The sequence below is a fragment of the Pseudorca crassidens genome, chromosome 1 (assembly GCF_039906515.1).
Source record: "Pseudorca crassidens isolate mPseCra1 chromosome 1, mPseCra1.hap1, whole genome shotgun sequence".
Lineage (NCBI taxonomy): Eukaryota > Metazoa > Chordata > Mammalia > Artiodactyla > Delphinidae > Pseudorca > Pseudorca crassidens.
This window is the reverse complement of record NC_090296.1, coordinates 178,302,674-178,323,260: the sequence shown is the minus strand read 5'-3', so window position 1 is coordinate 178,323,260 and position 20,587 is coordinate 178,302,674. Positions and strand designations below refer to the sequence as shown.

At 41.7% G+C, this 20,587-nt stretch overlaps 1 protein-coding gene across 6 annotated transcripts in view; it reads left to right on the top strand.

Moving 5' to 3' along the window:
* The first annotated feature begins 18,686 nt into the window (after nucleotides 1–18,686).
* The window catches only part of USP6NL (USP6 N-terminal like), a 145,017-nt gene continuing 143,116 nt past the window's right edge, over nucleotides 18,687–20,587 (top strand). The window contains exon 1 of one of the 6 annotated variants that reach the window (XM_067701163.1): nucleotides 18,687–18,740. The gene's annotated coding sequence lies outside the window, so the exon portion shown is untranslated. Of the gene's footprint in view, nucleotides 18,741–18,871; nucleotides 19,004–20,587 lie in introns of those variants that run through there. The other 5 variants (XM_067701144.1, XM_067701154.1, XM_067701173.1 and 2 more) reach the window with 5 other exon arrangements.

The window sequence follows — 20,587 nt, the reverse complement described above, 5'->3', positions numbered from 1 at the left end:
GGAGATGGGAAAAGAACAGAGTAAGCTGAAGCCTGAATCAATGATTTCTGCATGCTTTACATAGGCTACTCCAATTGTAAGGAGGGTTGGAAAATGTGTTGTTTCAACTGGGTATAGTGTTACCCCAACAGTGTACGGAAGGAGGAAGTGGGGAATGAACAGCATGTGATGACCAGCTGTCTTTGACTCAGACCATTTTCAGTGAGCTCTCAGCTAACATCCAACTAAAATTTAGAACACTTTCCCTGTTAATGAACAGCTAATTGATGTCTCAGTGTTATATAAAACAAATGGACCTATTTAATCAATGACATTTTGCCAGATAAGCAGTGTTTATGGCATGTGGGTACACATATGCTTTTTCATACACTTTTTAACTTCCTATGTTGGAGCATTCTAGCCTCTGGGAAAAAAAAGTTTATGTTTTCTTTTGAAAAACAGAAAACTCTCATTGGATACATCATTGAGGGTTTCTTTTCTCTTGAAATCAGAAGTTGTCCTGGGGACTTTTGTCTCTGTTTCTGCATTGGTTATATGACTATAGGCATGTGACCCACATGCTTATACTGAAGGGAATCTCAGGGCAATAGCTCATCTCTGTGTGACAATTTTCTGGTCTTCACCCAAGATGGGGACTATTTCCCAGGCCTCCTGTCAGTATTATGACTTAACACCCAGTGGGCTGCAGAGGGGGAATTTCTTTCTCGATTTCACCATAAAAGTGTGAAGTTCTATAGGCAGGAGCTGCTGGCCAATGGGATTGGGAGCTCTGGCCTTGTACATGGAACTAGATCAGGAGCTGGAAAGTAAGGAACTTAGGGGCCACCAGGGAATGTGTCAGCTCCTCAGGGTTAGAGTTTAGATATTGTAAGAGAGAGGGTGCAGTAGGGTCTGTGAATCCCAGGAGGAGCTACTTGTGTGGGGTCAGACCCCTCTACTTTGAGAATAACCTTTTTTGATAATAACAATTTATATATGTATTCTTATCATCTGAATTTAGTCATGGCAAAACACCAAGCTCATCTAAATTGAGAGATCTGTCTACAAAATAACAAGCCTGTGGTCTTAAAAAAATGTTAACGTTACAAAAGGTAAAGAAAGACTAAGGAACTACGTCAGATTAAAGAGACAGATCTGCTAAGTGCAAGGTGTGGTTATGGACTGAATCCTGAGTTAGGGAAAATTTTGCTATGAGACATTATTGAGATCATTGATAAAATTTCAATATGAACTGTATATTCAATAGCACATTGTTTCTTGATTTTGATAATTGTCCTGTGATTATGTTAAAGCATGTTCTTATTCTTAGAAAATTCACATTTAAGTATTTGAAAGTAAAGGAACATGATATTTATACGTTATTCTCAAATGGTTCAAAATGGGTGTGGGGGTGTGTGTGTGTGTGTGTGTGTGTGTGTGTGTGTGTGTATGCGTGTGACTGATAATGAGAAAATAAATGTAAAATGTTAAAAACAGTGAATTTGAGTGAAGCATATACAAGAGTTCTTTGTACTTTTTTTTTCAAATTTGCTATACATTTGAGATTTTTATCAAAACAAAAAGTTAAAAAACAATCTTTACAGAGGATCTACTCTATGCCAGACATTGTTCTAAGCATTGAGATATAGCAGTTATCAAAAGAAAAATTCTTGTCTTCATGGAGTTTCCATCCAAAATGGGGAGACAGAATAAACTAAATAAGTATACTATATTGCATTTGGATGGTGGTAAGTGAAATGGAGGAAAATAAGCAGGGGAGAAGGATAATAAATTCCAGGGTGAGGTATTTGCGATCTTAAGTAGGTGGTGGGTTAGGTATCTCCTTTTGTGCCACTTCAGATCTCTTGTGTGGGATCTCTGACCATCCTAACCCAGGTGCAACCTGGTAGCACCACCTTCACCTTGTCTCCCATTGTGGGGCTGCTCTATTGATGACAAGGTGTGGGACACGTCTCTCAGTGCCCATGGCCACGCATGCATGACCATGGACACTAAATCTCCCCATGGGGACTTCCTTGGTGGTCCAGTGGTTGGGACTCTGTGCTTCCATTGCAGGGGGCACAGGTTCGATCCCTGGTAGGGGAACTGAGTTCCTGCATGCTGAAAGGTATGGCCAAAAAAAAAAAAAAAAAAGTAGGATCTGTATAAAACATCGCCAAAACAATAATTCTATAAAAAAAGAAAGAAAGAAAGAAAGAAAATCTCCTCCTGGAGTTAACCTTTGACCAGTGTGGGACAGGAGCTGATAGCTACATGCTTCCTCCTTTCTCCTCCACCCCAGATGGCTGTAGAAGTCCCATAGGACCAAGTAACAAGTCACCAACTTCATAATGCAACCTTGCATCTTTGTGTTGGCTCTCCCCTCTGCCCTACTTTCCTCCTTCCTCCCTTCATATTTTGATCCCTGGGGTCACAATCCCCAACGAAGTACACATACAAAAGCATCTTTCTCAGATTCTGTTTTCTGTGGGAACCTAAGCTATGACAATGGGTGAGGAAGCCCCCCCACCCCAGCCCCGCTGAGAAGGTATCTTTTTTTAAATAGGAATTTATTGAGCATTTAAAACAATCCAATGAGATAGGTTCTGTTATTATCATCTCTCATTTCATTGTTGAGGAACCTGAGGCTTGGGGAGGTGATGTAACTTGTCCAAGATCCTACAGCATAGCAGTGGCAGAACCCAGTTAGCTTGTCTCATGGCTCATGCTCTGAGCCTTTGTGTTGTGCCCCTTCTTTTCCCCCATTGTATTTATTAATGCCATTTCAAAAGTACCAGTGTTTTATCAGCTAAGTCAACAGAAACCTAAGAAAGAGTTTTTGTCAATGTGGGGTTCTCGGGTTAAGGGAAAATTAATAATGAGGGTAAGGGCGTTAGTGATAGTAATAAGCTCACTGTGATTAGTCAGGATAGGCTAGACTTGGCTGCACTAACAAATAACTCCAAAATTCCCAGGGCTAAAACTAAGATTTAGTTCTTGCTCATGCTACACTCCTACTGCTGGACAACTGGGGGTTCCACTCTGCATTTGTTGTAAGTCAGGCTGATGGAGCAGCCAGCATCTGGAACATTGCTTTGCTGGTTGTTGTGGCAGAGGGAACACGTGCTGTGGAGGGTCTCACACCAGCAATCACGTGTTTCACACAGAAGTTACATATGTCACATTCTGTTCACAACTCATTAGCCAGAATGACCCCACTCAACCCAAGGGGGCTAGGAAGCAATCCTACCATATGTCTGGGAGGCAGAGGGCCAGAAATATTTGTTAAGCATCACTAACGACTGTCACACCCACTGAGCAAACCCCAAGTGGAAGTGAAACTCAGGTGCAGAGGCAGGTTCTCCATTGTCAGCATCTTGTCCTCATAAGGAGCATCTTCTCTCAGAGATTAGGGAGACAGAAATCCCTTACATTTGTGTTTTTAAAAATATATATATTTTAAAAATTGTATTCCAAGTGTTTGGCTTAAAATGCCTTTTTAGATAATTTTTACTATTATTATTTTTTTGAGGAAGGATAGCAAAGACTCCATTATTAAATACACAAGCTTCCCTGCTGCTGAAACAAGGGACGACATTCTCTTTAACCTCAACATAGTTATGTCTTATTAATAGTTTTATTTGTATATCCTCTATTTAGTCAAAGACACTCACAGTTTATACCCAAATACGTATACAGTGTAGAAGGATTATCACTGGTCATTATCTATAGCATCAGCTACCATTCTGAGTCTGTCTACCAGAGCAAATTTTGTTATATTTTGGCCACTGATGTAATGAAAATGAAAAGAGGGTTTCTGTATCTATTTGCTTCTTGGTCCTAGATCGTGCAACGTTGGAAAAGGTGGATCTTAACATTTTCTTTGTCAAAGAGAGTATATTTGGTATTCTTTGAGAAGTGGCTTTATGCTGGTATCACAATATATATACATCTGTCATTAGCCATTCTTTGACTGAGCTGCATCTTCCCAGCTTCTTGAGGATGATGCCACGTTGGAATCTTTATTGAAGAAAGGTGCTGTGGATCAGCGGCCCCCAACCTTTTTGGCATCAGGGACTGGTTACATGGAAGACAATTTTTCCATGGACGGGGGATGGGGGGGATGGTTCAAGCAGTAATGTGAGTGAAAGGGAGCGATGGGGAGCGGCAGATGAAGCTTCGCTTGCTCGATGCTCACCTCCTGCTGTGCTGCCCGGTTCCAAAGGCCTCGGACCACTACCAGGGGTTGGGGACCCCTGCTGTAGATTATAGACATGGTTCCTCCTTATCAGTGAACCCTCCACTTCATCCTAGAAGGAAATGAAATTGCCCTTGCATGGTTTGCTCTGTTCAAAGCTCTCTTCTTTTGTACTTTTCTCTGCTCCTCAGTACTTTTTCTGGTTCATGTTCCTCCTTTTACTTGGAAATGCATTTTATTTCATAGTTGATCTTAGTATCTCCCAGGTAGCAAACATATAAATGCATGATATGTAATTCCCAAAGCTGTCTTTTATTTTTCCACTTTTTTTTAAAAATAAAATTTATTTATTTTTGGCTGTGCTGGGTCTTTGTTGGTAAGCAGGAGCTTTCTCTAGTTGCGGCAAGCAGGGGCTACTCTTCGTTGTGGTGCACAGGTTTCTCATTGCAGTGGCTTCTCTTGTTGCGGAGCACGGGCTCTAGGCGCGTGGGCTTCAGTAGTTGTGGCACTCGGGCTCAGTAGTTGTGGCCTGCGGGCTCCAGAGCGCAGACTCAGTAGTTGTGGTGCGTGTGCTTAGTTGCTCCGTGGCATGTGGGATCTTCCAGGACCAGGGCTCGAACCTGTGTCCCCTGCACTGGCAGGCGGATTCTTAACCACTGCGCCACCAGGGAAGCCCTCCACTTTTCAAACGGACTTTTTTTCAGTTGTAGGTACTATGGGCCTTCCATTATATCCACCCAATAATTGTCATGACCACATAATATACTGCAGGGCTCCCCTTGTACTTCTTGCTGAAGAGTAAAAAATGAACAACTAACATGTAACAAAACTTGGGAAGAACATTAACAGGCAAGGGATACCTGTTTTGAGTCTTTGCCTGGATACCAACAGGGATTAGTTATTATAATAAAGGATTAGTAGTGCAAATTTATCCCAGAGGAGGAAAAGGTTGACCATCTTGCTCTAAGCTGAGTCATTCCTTTATTCAGTCAGTCTGTCAATCATTTACTGAGTGTTCACCGTGCGCTTTGTTTTGGAGCTCTGAACGGGCAGGTAAGTGACATGGTCAGATTTAAATTATAGGCAAATCATGCTGTTAGCAGTGTGAGGCATAGCTATGTGGGACGGAGTGAAGAATGGATGGAAGGTAAAGAAGAGATTTGTATTAATCCAAACACAAATTGATGAGAGATTGAATCAAAATGGTGGTGGTGGGAATAGATGAGGAGGAAATAGATTCAGCAGTTATCTGAAGATGGAATCTACACTTGTTGACTTGTTGGAAATGGGGACAGATGAGAAGGAGCAGTAAGGAGGATGCCCAGGTGGTTGGCTTTGACAATTAGGTGGATGGTGGAGCCATTTATTGAATATGAATACAAAGGAAGAATGGTGTATGTGTCTGTGTGTTTGTGTATGTGCATGTATGTGTGTGATTAAGTTAGTAGTAGACGGGTTGCTGCGAGGGATATGATGGGTTAGTTATGTGGGTCTGGCGGTCAGCAGAAAGTTTCATTTATTTAATAAATTACTGTGTGCCTGGGCTCCAGCTACAAGTGTGGCAATTGGATCATTCCCATACAGGTAGTAGTTAAAACCACGGTGTGGATGAGATCGCGTTAGACTGTGAGTGGAATAAGAAGAGCCCCTTCTCTCCTGTATCATCAACCCCTCTCCTGTTCCTGGATGCTTTTATCAACAGTGAAACATGCTCTTAGGTTTCCCACCTTGGAAAATCCTCTCTGGACTCCTCCTCCCTTCGGACCTGGCTTCGCCCCTCTCCTGAGCTGACTCTTGCTAAGGCATACGGGTTTTCCATGTTGCCACATCTAAGGAACACTCCAGTTTTCTGGCCTCGCAATATTAGGATATTCCCATAGGCCCTCACTGCTCCTCTGGCTGCTCTGAATGGAGGAGAATGACTCTTTGCCTTACTCAGGGTCACCTGCCATGTACCCTATCTGGGCATTGAAGTAACACTGTTTATGCCTCTTTGTCTCACAGTGTTCCCTGGGAAAACATCCCTTTCAGTCCTTGCTTACAGCCTCTCTTGCCATTAAGCTCAGCCCTAATCTGGGGGTCTGAGCTGTAGGTTAGACCTTGACTGTCCTCTTCCTCCAGCTTCTCCATGCCCCCCATCTTCTCCCCATAGAGCCATTCCAAAACTGCCTTAGACACTGTTCCTTCAGTGAAAATTCCCATGCAAATAGGTGTAACATGTCCAGATGTTTATTTCACAAAATGCAGAGTTTTAGAGGGGAAAGGATTTTGAAAGTAATACAAGCTCGCTGTAGATATTATTCAGGAAATGTAAAAATGTATAAACACAAGAAAATTTCCAGTAATTATTACCCAGAAATTACCACTCAACGTTTTCAACAGTTTCCTTCCCACTTTGGTCTATGTGTCTCACACATTTTATTCAAAAATAAATTAGTCCAGTGGTTAAGACTCCACACCTCCAATGCAGGGGGTGCAGGTTTGATCCCTGGTTGGGGAACTAAGATCCCACGTGACGTGCGGTGCGGCCAAAAATAAAAGTATACTGTATATGTAGTTTAAAAAAGTCAGTGAAAGGTATATTTCCATTGTTAATAAATATAGATGGACATAATTTTTTAAAAATTTATTTTATTGAAGTATGGTTGATTTACAATATTGTATTAATTTCTGGTATATAGCAAAGTGACTCAGTTATACATACATATTCTTTTTCATAATCTTTTCCATTATGGTTTATTACTGGGTATTGAATATAGTTCTCTGTACTATACAGTAGGAACTTATTGTTTATCCATTCTGTATATAATAGTTTGCATCTGCTAATCCCAAATTCCCAATCCATCCCTCCCCCACTCCCCCTCCCCCCTGGCAACCACAAGTCTGTAGATGGACATAGTTTTTAATGGAATTGCCTTCCGTTAGATGGGTTGCTCTATTTTTAACCACTTCTTTATTGGCATGGAGGTGGCTTCCAATTTTTTTATATTGTAAACAAGGCTGTGATAAACCACCTCCTTATACATGGATCTTTGTGGGTCCTTTTTGTATGTGAGTTATTTCCTTAAAAAATATGCCTAGAAAGTAAATTACTGGACCACTGTATTTACATTACAAAATCTAATACATATTGCCACAGTGCCCTTTAGTTAAATCCTACCAGTTTACATTCCTACCAACCCATATCACCAGATTCTCAACATATTCTGGGTGTTTTAAAATCTTTGCCAATATGATAGATGAATAATTACATTCTACTGGCCTCAATTTAGTTTTGATTACTTGTGAAGCAGAACAGATGGTTATTCATTATCTGTGTTTATTTCTCATAAACTTCCTTGCCATGTACCTTGGTGGTTGCCCAGTTTTCTATTGGCACCTTCGTATTGACTCTTACTACAGGACAGGATAACAGCAATGATTACCATCATTATTTAGAGTAAAATTGACCACTGAATCTGATTAACACATTAATATAAGTTCTGTGAGGGGAGGAACCATGTGTGTCTTGTTGATTTTTGATACTATAATGTGTTGTACAGTACTTGGCACATCTAGGTGCTTAATAAGTATGGGTTGAATTAGTAAACCCCCCTTTTTTTCATTGCTTTTTAAAAAATAGACTTTATCTTTTAGAGCAGTTTTAAGTTCACAGCAAAATTGAATGGAGGGTGCAGAGATTTCCCATATGCCCCCTGCTCCTACCCAGACACACTGCCTCTCCCAAGATCAACATCCCTCACCGGATGGTACATTTGTTACAATTGGTGAACCTACATGGACACGGCATCCTCACTAAGAGTCCATAGTTTACATTAAGGTTCACTCCTGGTGTTGTACATTCTGTGGGTTTGAACAAATGTATAATGTCACGTATCCATTATTAAAGAATCATACAGCATTTTCACTGCCCTAAAAATCCTCTGTGTTCCACCTATTCATGCCTCCCTACTCCTAGCTGCTGGCAACCACTGATCATTTAACTGTTGCCATAGTTTTGCCTTTTCCAGAACGTCTTAGAGTTGCAATCATACAGTACGTGGTCTTTCAATGTTTTATATACATTCTCCTTTAAATGTAAACTTGACTTCTAATAGCAAACTTAAGTTGGGCAGTTTCACTTCTGGACCAAGGCAAGCTACATTTTCTGGGTTGGAAAGAGAATTGTTTTAATTTCACATGCATCCTTCCCAGCTCAGGTAACATAGGGAAGAAAGGAGTGACACATACTAGAGGATGGGGAGTGGGCAGGTAAGGGACTTTGGTAACTGTTGTTCTCAAGTCCTGCCTCTTTGTAAGTGCTCAATAAGTGCTGTTGAAAACAGGGAGGAAGGATGGGAGAGAGAAAAGAAGGAAATTTCCAAGTACATTATGGGTAATTTAACTTAATTATCCAGTCTCTGCTTTGATTTTAACATGACAATATTTAGGTTTACAAGGCGGTAAAGCAAAAGTCACCTATTTTTTGAGTGAGTCTGTTGGGCTTGAGGTATAGAAGACCTTTAGGCGTAGCTCCTGTCCTTTCACCCAATTAGGGCTAAAGAGTGACCTCTCTGTAGTGAAGTATTAACCAGACTCAGAAGACTCACAAAAGGAGTGGATTAACTTGGCAAGGGACACGGAGATTTTGAGAACATTGTTGGTCTCTGAGCTACCCCCGGTCAGGTGTGTTAACTATGATTTGAATGCTTTCTTACCTTGCTTTCCACTGGCTGTGAGTGATTCAGTGACTGTAACTCTCTTCTGGCCCAGAAGAGAGTTTAACCAATGTTTTTCAAAGGCAGATGAGACATTAGAATCTGATGACAGAATTTAACCAATGCTTTTCAAAGGCAGATGAGACATTAGAATCTGATGACATGATGATATCATGTATAAATTCTCCATTGGCTTATGACCGCCACAAGGGTGATGCTCTGTTTTTCTATCATTGAATCACCAGCTCTTGGCATCACAGTGCCCAGCACACATTAGGGACTCAACAAATATTTGTTGATTGAATGAATGATTTTCCATAAATGAATAGCTTATCAAATACCAAGTCCTAGCATTAAAATGAATTTTTCTAAATTCTTTCTTTTTTTTCTATTTTTTGGCCATGTTGGGCAGCATGCGGAATCTTAGTTCCCTGACCAGGGATCCAACCTGTGCCCCTGCAGTGGAAGTAAGGAGTCCTAAACACTGGACTGCCAGGGAATTCCCTTTAACATTTTTTTTTAATTTTTAATTTTTTAAAGATAAATTCTTTCATCTCTATACAGGTTTAATTAGAGAAATTTTTGGGGGGGAAAATAGGTGTCCTTCCCCCCCGCCCCCACCCTTTTTGCTGCCTAATGAATTAAGTCTAGACTTCTTAGGCAGGTATTTGGAGTCCTCCATAATGATATGCTTTCAAGTTATGCTCCTAGGATTACTAATTTTCACCTAACACCAGTGGTCCAGCTAAAATGGATGATTATTCTTTATTTTTAAAAATGGACCTCCAAAAAACAAAAAATGGACCTCCAAACTCTTCTGCTATTAGATTCCCTCTGACCAGGTCAAATCCCATCTCCTCTGTTATGATGCCTGTAAGATTACCTGAACGTTTACATGATTACATGAACGTTGTGATGACCCCCCAAAGCCATTCCTCTTTTCTTTCTCACTGGCCCAGTTTTCCATGTGAAAACCATACCTTCCCCATGTGGGAAGAAGCCTAACTCCATATATAGATATATATATTTCTCCTATAGATATCTGTACAATCTGTACAATATCTGTACAATGACTTGTCTATAGTCATGGCTAAACAAACCCATTTATTAAAGAAACAAATGAGTCTTTTAAGGCTGAGTAAATTTCAGTGGTTATAGAGTTAATTTTGGTCAAAGGATTTACCTTATTTCTATGAAAAATTTATAGTGTGGTTTAAAATTCTTTTATAAATATAAAAACTCAAACATAAAACTCTTAGAAGAAAACATAAGGGTAAATATCCATGACCTTGAATTAGGCACTAGGACACTAAAAGCAGAACAGTAAGACAAAAAAATAGATAAATTGGACTTCATCAAAACAGAATACTTTTGTCCATCAGAGGATATTATCAATTAAGTGAAAAAGCAATCTACAGAATGGGAGAAAGTATTTGCAAATCATATATCTGAGAAGGATCAGAGTACATAAAGAACTCTTACAGTTCCAAGATAAAAAGAGAAACAACCCAATTTTTTAAATGGGCAAAGCGATTGAGTAAGCTTTTCTCCAAAGAAGATTTACAAATGGCCAACGAGCACATGAAGAGATGCTCAGAATCATTAGTCGTTAGGGAAATGCAAGTCAAAACCACGAGACACCACTTCATACTCACCAGGATGGCTATAATCACAAAAGTAGAAAACAGGTGTTGGCAGGGATACGGAGAAATTGGAATACCTGTGCATTGCTGTGGGAGTATAAAAGTATATATCTAAAATAACGGAAAAGTAGGTACTGAAACAAATACATGTACACACATGTTTATAGCAGCACTACAAGTCAAAAAGTAGAGACCACCCAAATGTCTATCAATGGATGAATGGGGGTCTATCCCTACAGTGGAATGTTATTCAGCCATAAAAAGGAATGAAGTAGTGACACATGCTATAACATTTATGAACCTCATACTAAGGGAAAGAAGACAGAGACAAAGCTCATGTATTGTATGATTCCATTCCATTTATAGGAAATATCTGGTGTAAATCCATAGAGAAAGCAGATTAGTGGTTGCTGGGGGCTGGGAAGACAACAAATGGAGAGTAACTGCTTAATGGGTACTGAGTTTCTTTTTGGGGTGATGGAAACGTTTTGGAACTACATAGAGGTGGTGATTGTACAACATGGTTAATGCACTAAATGTTACTAAATTGTTCACTTTAAAATGGTTAATTTTATGTTACGTGAATTTCATCTCAACCACATCCAAAAATCTTATATGAGTGAGTCAGTAGGAGCAAAACATACTGACATGCATTTAATACTCAGCTATGAAGTAGTTTTCAAAATTGAATAAATAAATACCTGGATTCTCAGCTAAACTTTCAGTATTGATATGGCAGAAGGCAGTGTTACCCAAAGTGTGGGTTGTGTTCTATTGATGGCAGGTAAGACGGACAAGGCTTTAAATAACATTGCCTTGCATAGTGAGAAATTTAATTTCTTTACTGAGATTTCAGTCACCTTTTAGTCCATGTGAATATATCAATGACAGTCTCAATTTGGTGCTAGGATGTTTGCTGTTAGTACATTTAATGTCTCTAATACAAGCTAATCTCCCTTTACAACAAAGAGAGAGCAGGCTTCAGGCTCAGAGCCCTCTGGGCAATGTTATTCTGGCGGTTTTAATATCATTGTTTTCAGTGTGTTCTTTTTTACTTTTATCTTCTGTTTATGTCATGTGACATCTGTTTTCTACTTTAGTGACTTTCATTCTACTTTACATAGTGATGCAAAATTTCCTCTTTAGATTGATTTAAGTAGAAATGTGAGTCAATAATAATATAAATGGTATGAAGATTTAAGGGATAAAGTAGAACCCAGATGATTAAATAGGACGCACCAGCATAAAGACACATTCTCTAGATTTCGAATTTAAGGACCTGAGTCTCTCCCTACCCAGGCAACTCCAGACACATCACTTAGCCCCTGTGCTACTCTTCCTGCCTACCTCGGAGAGCTTTTATGGCAAGTGCTTTACAAATGTAAATTATTGTTATTAAATTACTGTTTATGTTGGGTATTGCCTGATCTCAGGGCTGCATTTCCCAGAGTCCTTTGCCAGCAAGTTCTGATAAGGTTTAGGTTCTGCCAGTGAGATGCACTCGGGATTTGAACAGCATAAGGATGGTGCCATTCTTCCCCCAGGAGTGGCTGACACGAGGGTTTGACAGACATAAATTTTTGCAGTGAAGCCAGGCACCAAAGAGTGTCCCTGACAGTCACCAGCTTCTAAGCTGCAGGGCAGCTGTGACATTGGCCATGGTTTCCTGTCATTTCCTGCAAGTTCTGATCTCTGGGTGCAGCAGCTTCCTGACATTGGGTCCACAGCTGATGTGGAATAACGTGAAAGTTAGTGGAGGGTCACTCTCAAACTTCACCCATGCACCCCTTCCAAAGCCTTTGTACACATCTGATTTCATGGGTTAAATATTCAATATCTTTCTGCTGGTAATACCTTGAGTAGTTTCTTTTTCCCTCACTGAATCCTAACTGAGATATTATTTATTTCATTGAATTTATGAAAAGCTTACGTTTAATAATAATACAATAAGAGTGAACATTTTTGAGTGTTTACTACTAGTCGTTGGGCTAAGCATTCTGTATGCATAATCTCACTTAGTCCTCTAAGTCAACCCTATGAGGTAGTTTCTATTGCTGTCCTCATTCTGCAGGGGAGAAAACTGAGGCAGAGGGTTGCACACTAACCCAGGTCTCAGAGGTGGCCAGCGGTGGAGTTGGGGTTTGAACTCAGGCTGTCTGAATCCAGAGATTCCTCAATGACTCTGCGGTAGACTGCCTTTCCCCCTGCAAAAAAAGTTTACTTTATGTCGTCAATAAAGTCAACTTCAGGTCTCAAACAAGAAGTTTCAATTTCAAGGGTGACACAGCACATATACTGCATGTTACTTGAGGGGGGCAGCATAAGCGGGGTCTGGGACGGGACCTTGTAATCAAACACACTAATTGTTCTGTGATGAAGTGAGTGTTCATATGAAATAAGGTAAAGACCATCATAAATAGCCAAAGGAAAGTTCAATTGCTACCCAATGAGTTTAGATGGCAAATTATTTAGGAAAACTACTTTTGGTTTTCAGAGCTTTGTGGATTTCAAAATTACAGATTAGGAATTACGGACCTGAATTTTTTTTTTTTTGGCTGCCCCATGCGGCTTGTGGGATCTCAGTTCCCTGACCAGGGATTGAACCCGGGCCCTCAGCAGGGAAAGCGTGGAATCCTAACCACTGGACTGCTAGAGAATTCCCCTGGACCTGCATTTTTAATAAAGTATTAGCCAATAGAAAAGATAAACTGAGCAGATAAAAAAAATTTTTTTCCATCTACTGTCTTATTTTAAATGAGTCTTTGGTCTGGCTCCTTGTGACCACTCCTTCTTTCCTTTTTTAGCCAAAGCATGTGGACAAAGACTATTGCATATCTATTTAAGTCAAATGTAATTGTGAGTATATTTACTTTGCAGACACCAAAAGGTTAAGGTCACTGTGTTCTTTCACAGCACCCAGCAACATGACCCCACTTCAAAGGAAAGAACCAGACAAAATCAGCAACTTAGTAGTGAAAAGCGTGCTCGGAATACGTTAGGATCTCTTCCAGCTCCCCTCATTCTTCTACAACTGGACCTTCTAATACAGCATTTCTACTAATCTTGATAAAGTTATTTACTTATTAAGGTTTTAGCTAAAGTATATCTAAGTATAGCTTTCACATTTTATTTTTAATCAATTTATTCCAGTTATCTGTAAGTGGGTAAAAAACCACCCTAAACTCAATGGCTTAAAATAATTTATTGTTATCCTGGTTCTATGGGTTCTGTGTGTTGACTGAGATGTCCTCATTTGGGGTTTCTCATGGGGTTGCACAGTTGGGGCTCAAGACATCTTGAAGGCTTGACTGTGCTGAATGTCCAAGTTGGGGCACCCACGTGACTAGCAGTCGATGCTGGGGGCTCAGCCAGAGTTGTCATTAAGACCACCGATGTGTGGCCTCTCTGTGTGGCTTGGGCTTCTTTCAGCATGATGGCTGAGCTAGGAGGGAGCCCATCAAAGATAAATATTCCAGAGACCCAGGTGGAAGCAGTAAGACATCTTATGATCTAGCCTTAGAAATCACTTAACATCACTTCCACCTGATTATTTTTGTCAACAGTGAGTCACAGGTCCAGCCCAGATTCAAGAGGAGGATAGTATAAAAGGATGTGGATAGCAGAGGCATTTTTCATTGGGGGGTCATCTTTGAAATCCAGCTCTCAGACAGTGTATATAGATTTATGTGTACAGAGTTTAAAAGTAAATTCAAAAATCACAGACACAGAGGCAAAAGTTTTATCGCCCTGCAACGGAGACAAAAATGCCTTGAAATTGTACTTCAATTTTTTTCAATATCTTAGAATACTTTTTAACACAACTCTGCTTGATGAGACAAATAAAAAACAAATAAATGTCATGAATGATATCTAAAAGGTGGTCAAACAGAGAGTTGAAGTATGGAAACTCTAAGTTGAGCAGACAGAAGAAATTCTCTAAAGCTATAAAAACATAAGGAGATGCTTTTCAAATGCTATGACATCATTATCGGTCTCTGGCAAACCCTGACAGCCATTCTGGTGTGTAATCAGGAGCAGGTTGGCTTGTGAACCAAAGAGCAGAGGAGATAATGAGAGGCAGCCTTTGTAGTTGAAAACAAATCATTCCTACATTTTTTCCCCTTTGAGTCACAGACCCTTTGGAGCACATGGAAAAGTTAGGAAATATTTTGCCCAGAAAATAAATGTATTTTTTAAAATTGAAGTATAGGTGATGTGCAATGTTATATAGGAAAAATGTACATTTGGATACCTTTGTTCCTTCCTTCATTCTTTCCTCCTTCCCTTCCTTCATTCCTTCTACAATTATTTAGAGAAAGCTCATTCTGTATCAGACACTGATTTGGACTAAGGGATAAAGTAGGGAAGAAGACAGATCCATTCCCCAGTCTCACGGCATGTCCATTTTTAAGATAGACAGAAAAAACCCAAGTATACCAGTAAAAAAACAAGATGACCCCAGATAGTTATAAGGAACAAACTGTGTACACAGCAACTTGCATACAATTTTATGGGGTTCACAGTCGTGCCATGGACTTTCCTTCCTTGCTGTGCAATCAATAACTTCTCTTTTAAACCAAAGGATAACTTTTCAGTATGAGCATTGTGGGTGTGGTTGTTGATTAGTCGTTGCTTTTTCACTTATACTGGGTACACAGGTGTTGACTGGCCTGAGTTGTTTTCAACAATGAAGCACAATTATACACAGTGTCACTGGAGCTGACTTTCCTAACCAATGGGAGAGCATTGGCTCCTTATGAGATTTCAGAAAGTACTACTGCTGGTGAGCATGACAGTGTGCACTGCAAGGCTTTCCACAGGTTTACTAAAAAAAAAAAAAAAAACTCCTCCCACTAAGGAGCTATCTGCTCTCCCTTATTTTAAAAAAATTAAATGGACCCAATAGCCATGGATTCACACTTCAAATTCTCAATTTACAGGAGACTCTAGGAATGCACCCTTTCATCCATATTCTGATGATAGTGAAGGACGTATGATTTGTTTTGGAGATTTTTTTCCCTCTATGTCCTATGTTCTTCTGTTCTCACCACAAATTGTACTTCTGGCCTTAGTTACTATGGCATCCTGAGGATTTAAACATATACTTTTACCTTTGGCAACATTTTAAGTTTTTTTCATTAGCATAATGCATAACTTTTGCAAAAATGAAATGCAAATATCCATCTATCTTATTCCATCATAATGTGTGAGACATAGTTCTAAACCTTTGTTTTTTGTTTTTGCAGTATGCGGGCCTCTCACTGTTGTGGCCTCTCCCGTTGCAGAGCACAGGCTCCGGACGCACAGGCTCAGCGGCCATAGCTCACAGGCCCAGCCGCTTCGCGGCATGTGGGATCTTCCCGGACCGGGGCACGAACCCGTGTCCCCTGTATCGGCAGGCAGACTCTCAACTACTGCGCCACCAGGGAAGCCCCTAAACCTTTGTTATTTTTGAAATATTTTAATTGGTAACATAAACTGTTACTCCATACTTTTTTTTTTAAACTTTTTGGTGCTTTATGGATATCAAGCTTTTACACTTTCTTCAGTTAATATCTGAAATTTTATTGGAATGAATATAAAAGTGGAGTGAGCATAATCTAAATATAATTTTTAGGGGGTTGGTAAAGTATGCCCTGTGGGTCAAAGCCACCTATTTCCATGATAAATTTCTAGTGGAATACAGGCATACTTATTCTTTTACATATTGTCTATGGCTGCTCTCATGTTCATTATCTTTCCCCTTTAAGAAAAAGTTTGCCCATCCCTCATTTAGAGGAAAAATGATTCTATCTTTATTTCCTTGCTAATCATTGACATAAATTCTATATATTTATCATATGCCATAGATAAGTGAATTTGCGTGCCTACTGCGTGTCAAGCACTATGCTGGGGATATAAAGACAAAACTTTGTGTTTACTGTTTAACAATAGCTCCAAGACGGTTAATAAAAAAAAATTCTGGGAAGCCCCTAAAGGTATACCTAAGAACAAATACAGGTTTTATACTGAGGTGACACAATTCATTGGTGACACTTTGACTTGGGGAAAATGTGGGTTTTTCTGAACCTTAATCATGCTATTATTGTAGTATAAAATTGAGTCAGTGGTGCTCATAATTAGGTCCAAAGTAAAGTTTTCAAAAAATTACCCATAAAATTTATGGAAAAACATATCTGAAATTTCCACTTCGTTTTGCCAAATAAGCCTGGGGCTGAGGTTGTTCATCCAAAATCCCATTAACTCATTAACTAGTAACTCCGGGTTCTTGTTTATGATGTTTGCGAGGATGTCCCTTGAAGAACATCTCTTGTGTGTCTCTGTGGTCCCCAAGGCCTCCTGAAATGATGAGAGCACAGCCACAAATATGGTGATTTAATTCAATAAATGTTTATTGAGGGCCTACCATATGCAAAGCAATCTGCTGGTCCAGTGGGGGCTAAAAGGCTGTATGAGAGGGGGTTCCTGCCTTTCAGAAATTCAAAATTTCCCAAGCTGGGGGATGGCTAATCAGAGCATTCCATAACCTTTGGAGAAGTGTCTTGAGTGTTGAAAAAGTTACCGATGTCCTGCTGTCCCGCCAGCTCCTGATCTGTTTTTACCCCAGTTCATTTCATATATCAAGCTATTTATGGCTTTGTTTTGTTTGCTTTTTGTTTTTGCCTGCACCGTGCGGGATGCGGGATCTTATCAATAGTTTCCTGACCAGGGATCGAACTCGTGCTCCCTGCAGTGAAAGCGTGGAGTCTTAACCACTGGACCGCCATGGAAGTCCCACTATTTTTGGATCAGGATCATTAAACACTGGTCTTCACAAATCTGGCTTAACTGTATGTAGGAAGACCCAAAGGGAAGTATATACATTGTATTTTCTTAAAGAGTGTACAAAGGAGATCACAACATTTGTGAGCTAGAAGGAGAAGCCTTAGAGACCATTTGAGACCTAAGCTTATGCAAGGTTCTCAAGGTTGCATCCTTTGGAAGAGGCCGTGACCCCGCCTCCTTCCTCCCCTCCTCTCCCATTGTGCACACAGCTCCCAGTTTCTTGGTGTCAGTTTTCAGCAGCTGGAAAAGAGAGATAATAGCCACCATGCAGAGTTGCCAGCTTTAGTAATTCTAGTTCCTGGAATCAAGGACAGGAAGCCTTTTAGTTATTTGCACACCCTAACTTTGCTAGCTTCTAGTGAATAAATCATTTAACGGCCAGCTAATTACAGTATTGGAAAGTTTACATCATTCATCTTTTTATGGAACCTCTTGATGGACGATTCTGGAGATTAAAACTCTTGACAATTTCCATGATCTAAAAAAGGAAAGCTGACCTAGAGAAATATGGGACAAAAGATCAGCATTTCAGAAGTCTCAAGCAGCAATGGGATCTTACACAGTAGCCTATTTAAAGTGGTGCTGATTTGAACACTTAGATTAAGTTCCTGGAAAAAGACAGAAATGTGACTTTTGTCAGAAGCAGTGCCATTTTATTGAATGAATGATAATTTTGCACTTTCTAAGTACCATGCACTTGCTTCCAGGTAACAACCCTATGAGGCAGGTACTATTGTTATGCCACTTTACAGATGAAGAAACTGAAGAAAGTGAGGCATAGGGAAAAAGTGTCCAAGGTCCTGACAGCTGGTCAGTAGTTGAGCCAGGAACGAAACACGTCCATCCCTCGACCTGCCACTTGACACCAGCTGAAGCCGGTCGTTTTCGTGCAATGCCTCGAAGCCCCGCTCCAGGTCCTGGCTCTCCAGTGCCGCCCGGGCCCTCCCTCCCACCCTCTGGGTTCCAGGCGCCGCTTCTGGCCGCGCATCCGGGAGAACGGCGCCCGCACCCGGCAGCCCTGGCAGCGCGCCCCCGCGGCCGGCGGGAACGCGGGAGCTGCGCGCACGTGCCGCCGGGAAGAGGCCGACCGGGCCGCCCCAAGATGGCGGCGGCCGCGGCCGCAGCGGCGTCGGTTGGCAGCGGCCCGTGAGGCGGGCGGGGCCGGTGGCGCGGAGGCGGGGTCCCGGGCGAGCCGCCCTGGGAGGCGGGGGCCGTTTCCATAGCGGCGGCAGGAGGTGTCGCGCCGGGCAACTTCCTGGTTCCAGGGCTCGGCTTCGCCGGGATCCTCTTGGAAGGGAAACAATGGGGCGGACGGCACTGCGGTAGCCGCCGCCGCGCCGGGACCTCCTGGGCCCCCGGGACTCCCCCCGCTGCCTCCGCCGACGGGACCGTCCGGAGGTAAGTTCATTTTCTCCTCTCCCCCCGCCAGAGGCCGGCGGCGGTGGGGCTCGGCGCGTTTCCTCCAGGCAGGGACTCGGAGTTGGCCCCGGGGAGCCGGACGCCGCCATTCCCGGCCCCGGGGGAGGTGGACGGAGCAGCGCTCCCCGTCCCCGCCCTCCAGGGGGACTGGCTCCGGAAACGAGCGCGGCCTGGACCCCCCTGGAACCTGGACGGCAGGGTGCTGCGGATGTGATTGGCAGGTTGGCGGGCGCGATTGGCAGGTTGGCGGGCGCGGGGTAGGGGGCGCAGGGGGGCGTGCGGGGAGGGTTTGGCGGGGCCGGCGCGGGAGGGGACCTGCCGACCGGCGAAGGGGGTGTCTGGAAGGGTCGGAGGTCGGCCAGGTCCGCGGGGAGGGGAGACCCACAGCCTCTCCCTCCCCGCGAGCAAGTTTCGGTCCCCGGGAGACGTGTCTCCCTTGCAAGTTTCAGTTGCGTCCTCCAGAGTCCAAGTGGGCAGGACTGAGGCAAACTTCGTTCTTTTAAATTATTGCCTTCCTGCCGCGGGACTTCGTTTCGACTAGGCAAGGGGAGGATGGGGTGAATGAGGGCTTTGGAGAAGCTGGAAATCTCTGCGCCTTTGCAGAGTTTGCAGAATAGTTTGGAGCTCACAGCCGGGTGTTGGTGCGGCAGTTGTGATGCGGCAGAATGGTTACTCGCAGGTATTTTAATGCCAAGAAATGTGAAGAGTCTATGAATCCACGGGTGGACATTTCTAGAAATTGAAGATTAAAGTCTGCCCGCCCCCCCCCCCCCTTCATTTTAATCCACGGATGCTTTTTAGTCAGTAGATTTCAACCTGAGTTAAATGAGTCCCTTACGGGACTGGGAAAGAGTTTTGAATTGGGGCAATACCCAGTCATTGGAAATAAGGTGACACATAGAAAAAAAGTGGGGACATGGTCTTAAATATTTTGTTTGTTGGAAGAAAGTGATTTCAAGCCTGTATTAATTCATTTATAAATAGAAGTAAGTCTTTGGGATAGGTATTTGATGTTTCATAGCACAGAGAAGTTGGACAAAACTTTAGATATCACCCTGGCCAACTCCCTCACATGTTGAATCTATGAGAAGTTCTGTTACAGGGAAGTCAGGGTACTTTTTTCTTTTGTGCAGTCATCTTAACAAGAATCAAATTAGCCAGCATCAATGGACAGTGGTTTATTTGCTTTTATTTCTCACTCTGTCAGACCCGAAAATTATTTCTGAGCTTGCTGTTTTTTTTATAGTAAAGTCTGTAAACATAATCTAATTTATTACTTAAAGTGGATGTTGTTGACCTATGTTATATTCCACATAGGTAACTGAAATATGTCGAAATATGAGAAAAAAGTTACACTAATAAAGGTATAAATTAATTTAAAAAGGAAAACCAGAGCCTTAATTCCAAGTACAGGTATTCTGAGTTAACAGAAATTCCTTTGCTGATTACCTATTTAAAGAATCACTGAGGTGTCACAAGGGCATTCAAAGAAGCATCATTTCCCAAACATTAAGAACTTGGGCCCTGAGTCTTGCTGTTGGTGCCTACTTACTGTTTTTAGCTAGTCTGTCTGACTCTCTGGCATCCTTGTTTCTGGTGAGAATAGCTCATTACCAGTTGTAACATTGTTTTGACATGAAATAGCTCCTCTGGAGGACAGCTGCCATTGGTTAAACAAGCCAGTAAGTAGAAGTGTCGGCTTTGGCACCATCTGTTTTTTTTAAACATCTTTATTGGAGTATAATTGCTTTACAGTGGTGTGTTAGTTTCTACTGTATAAAAAAGTGAATCAACTATACATATATCCCCATATCTTGGCACCATCT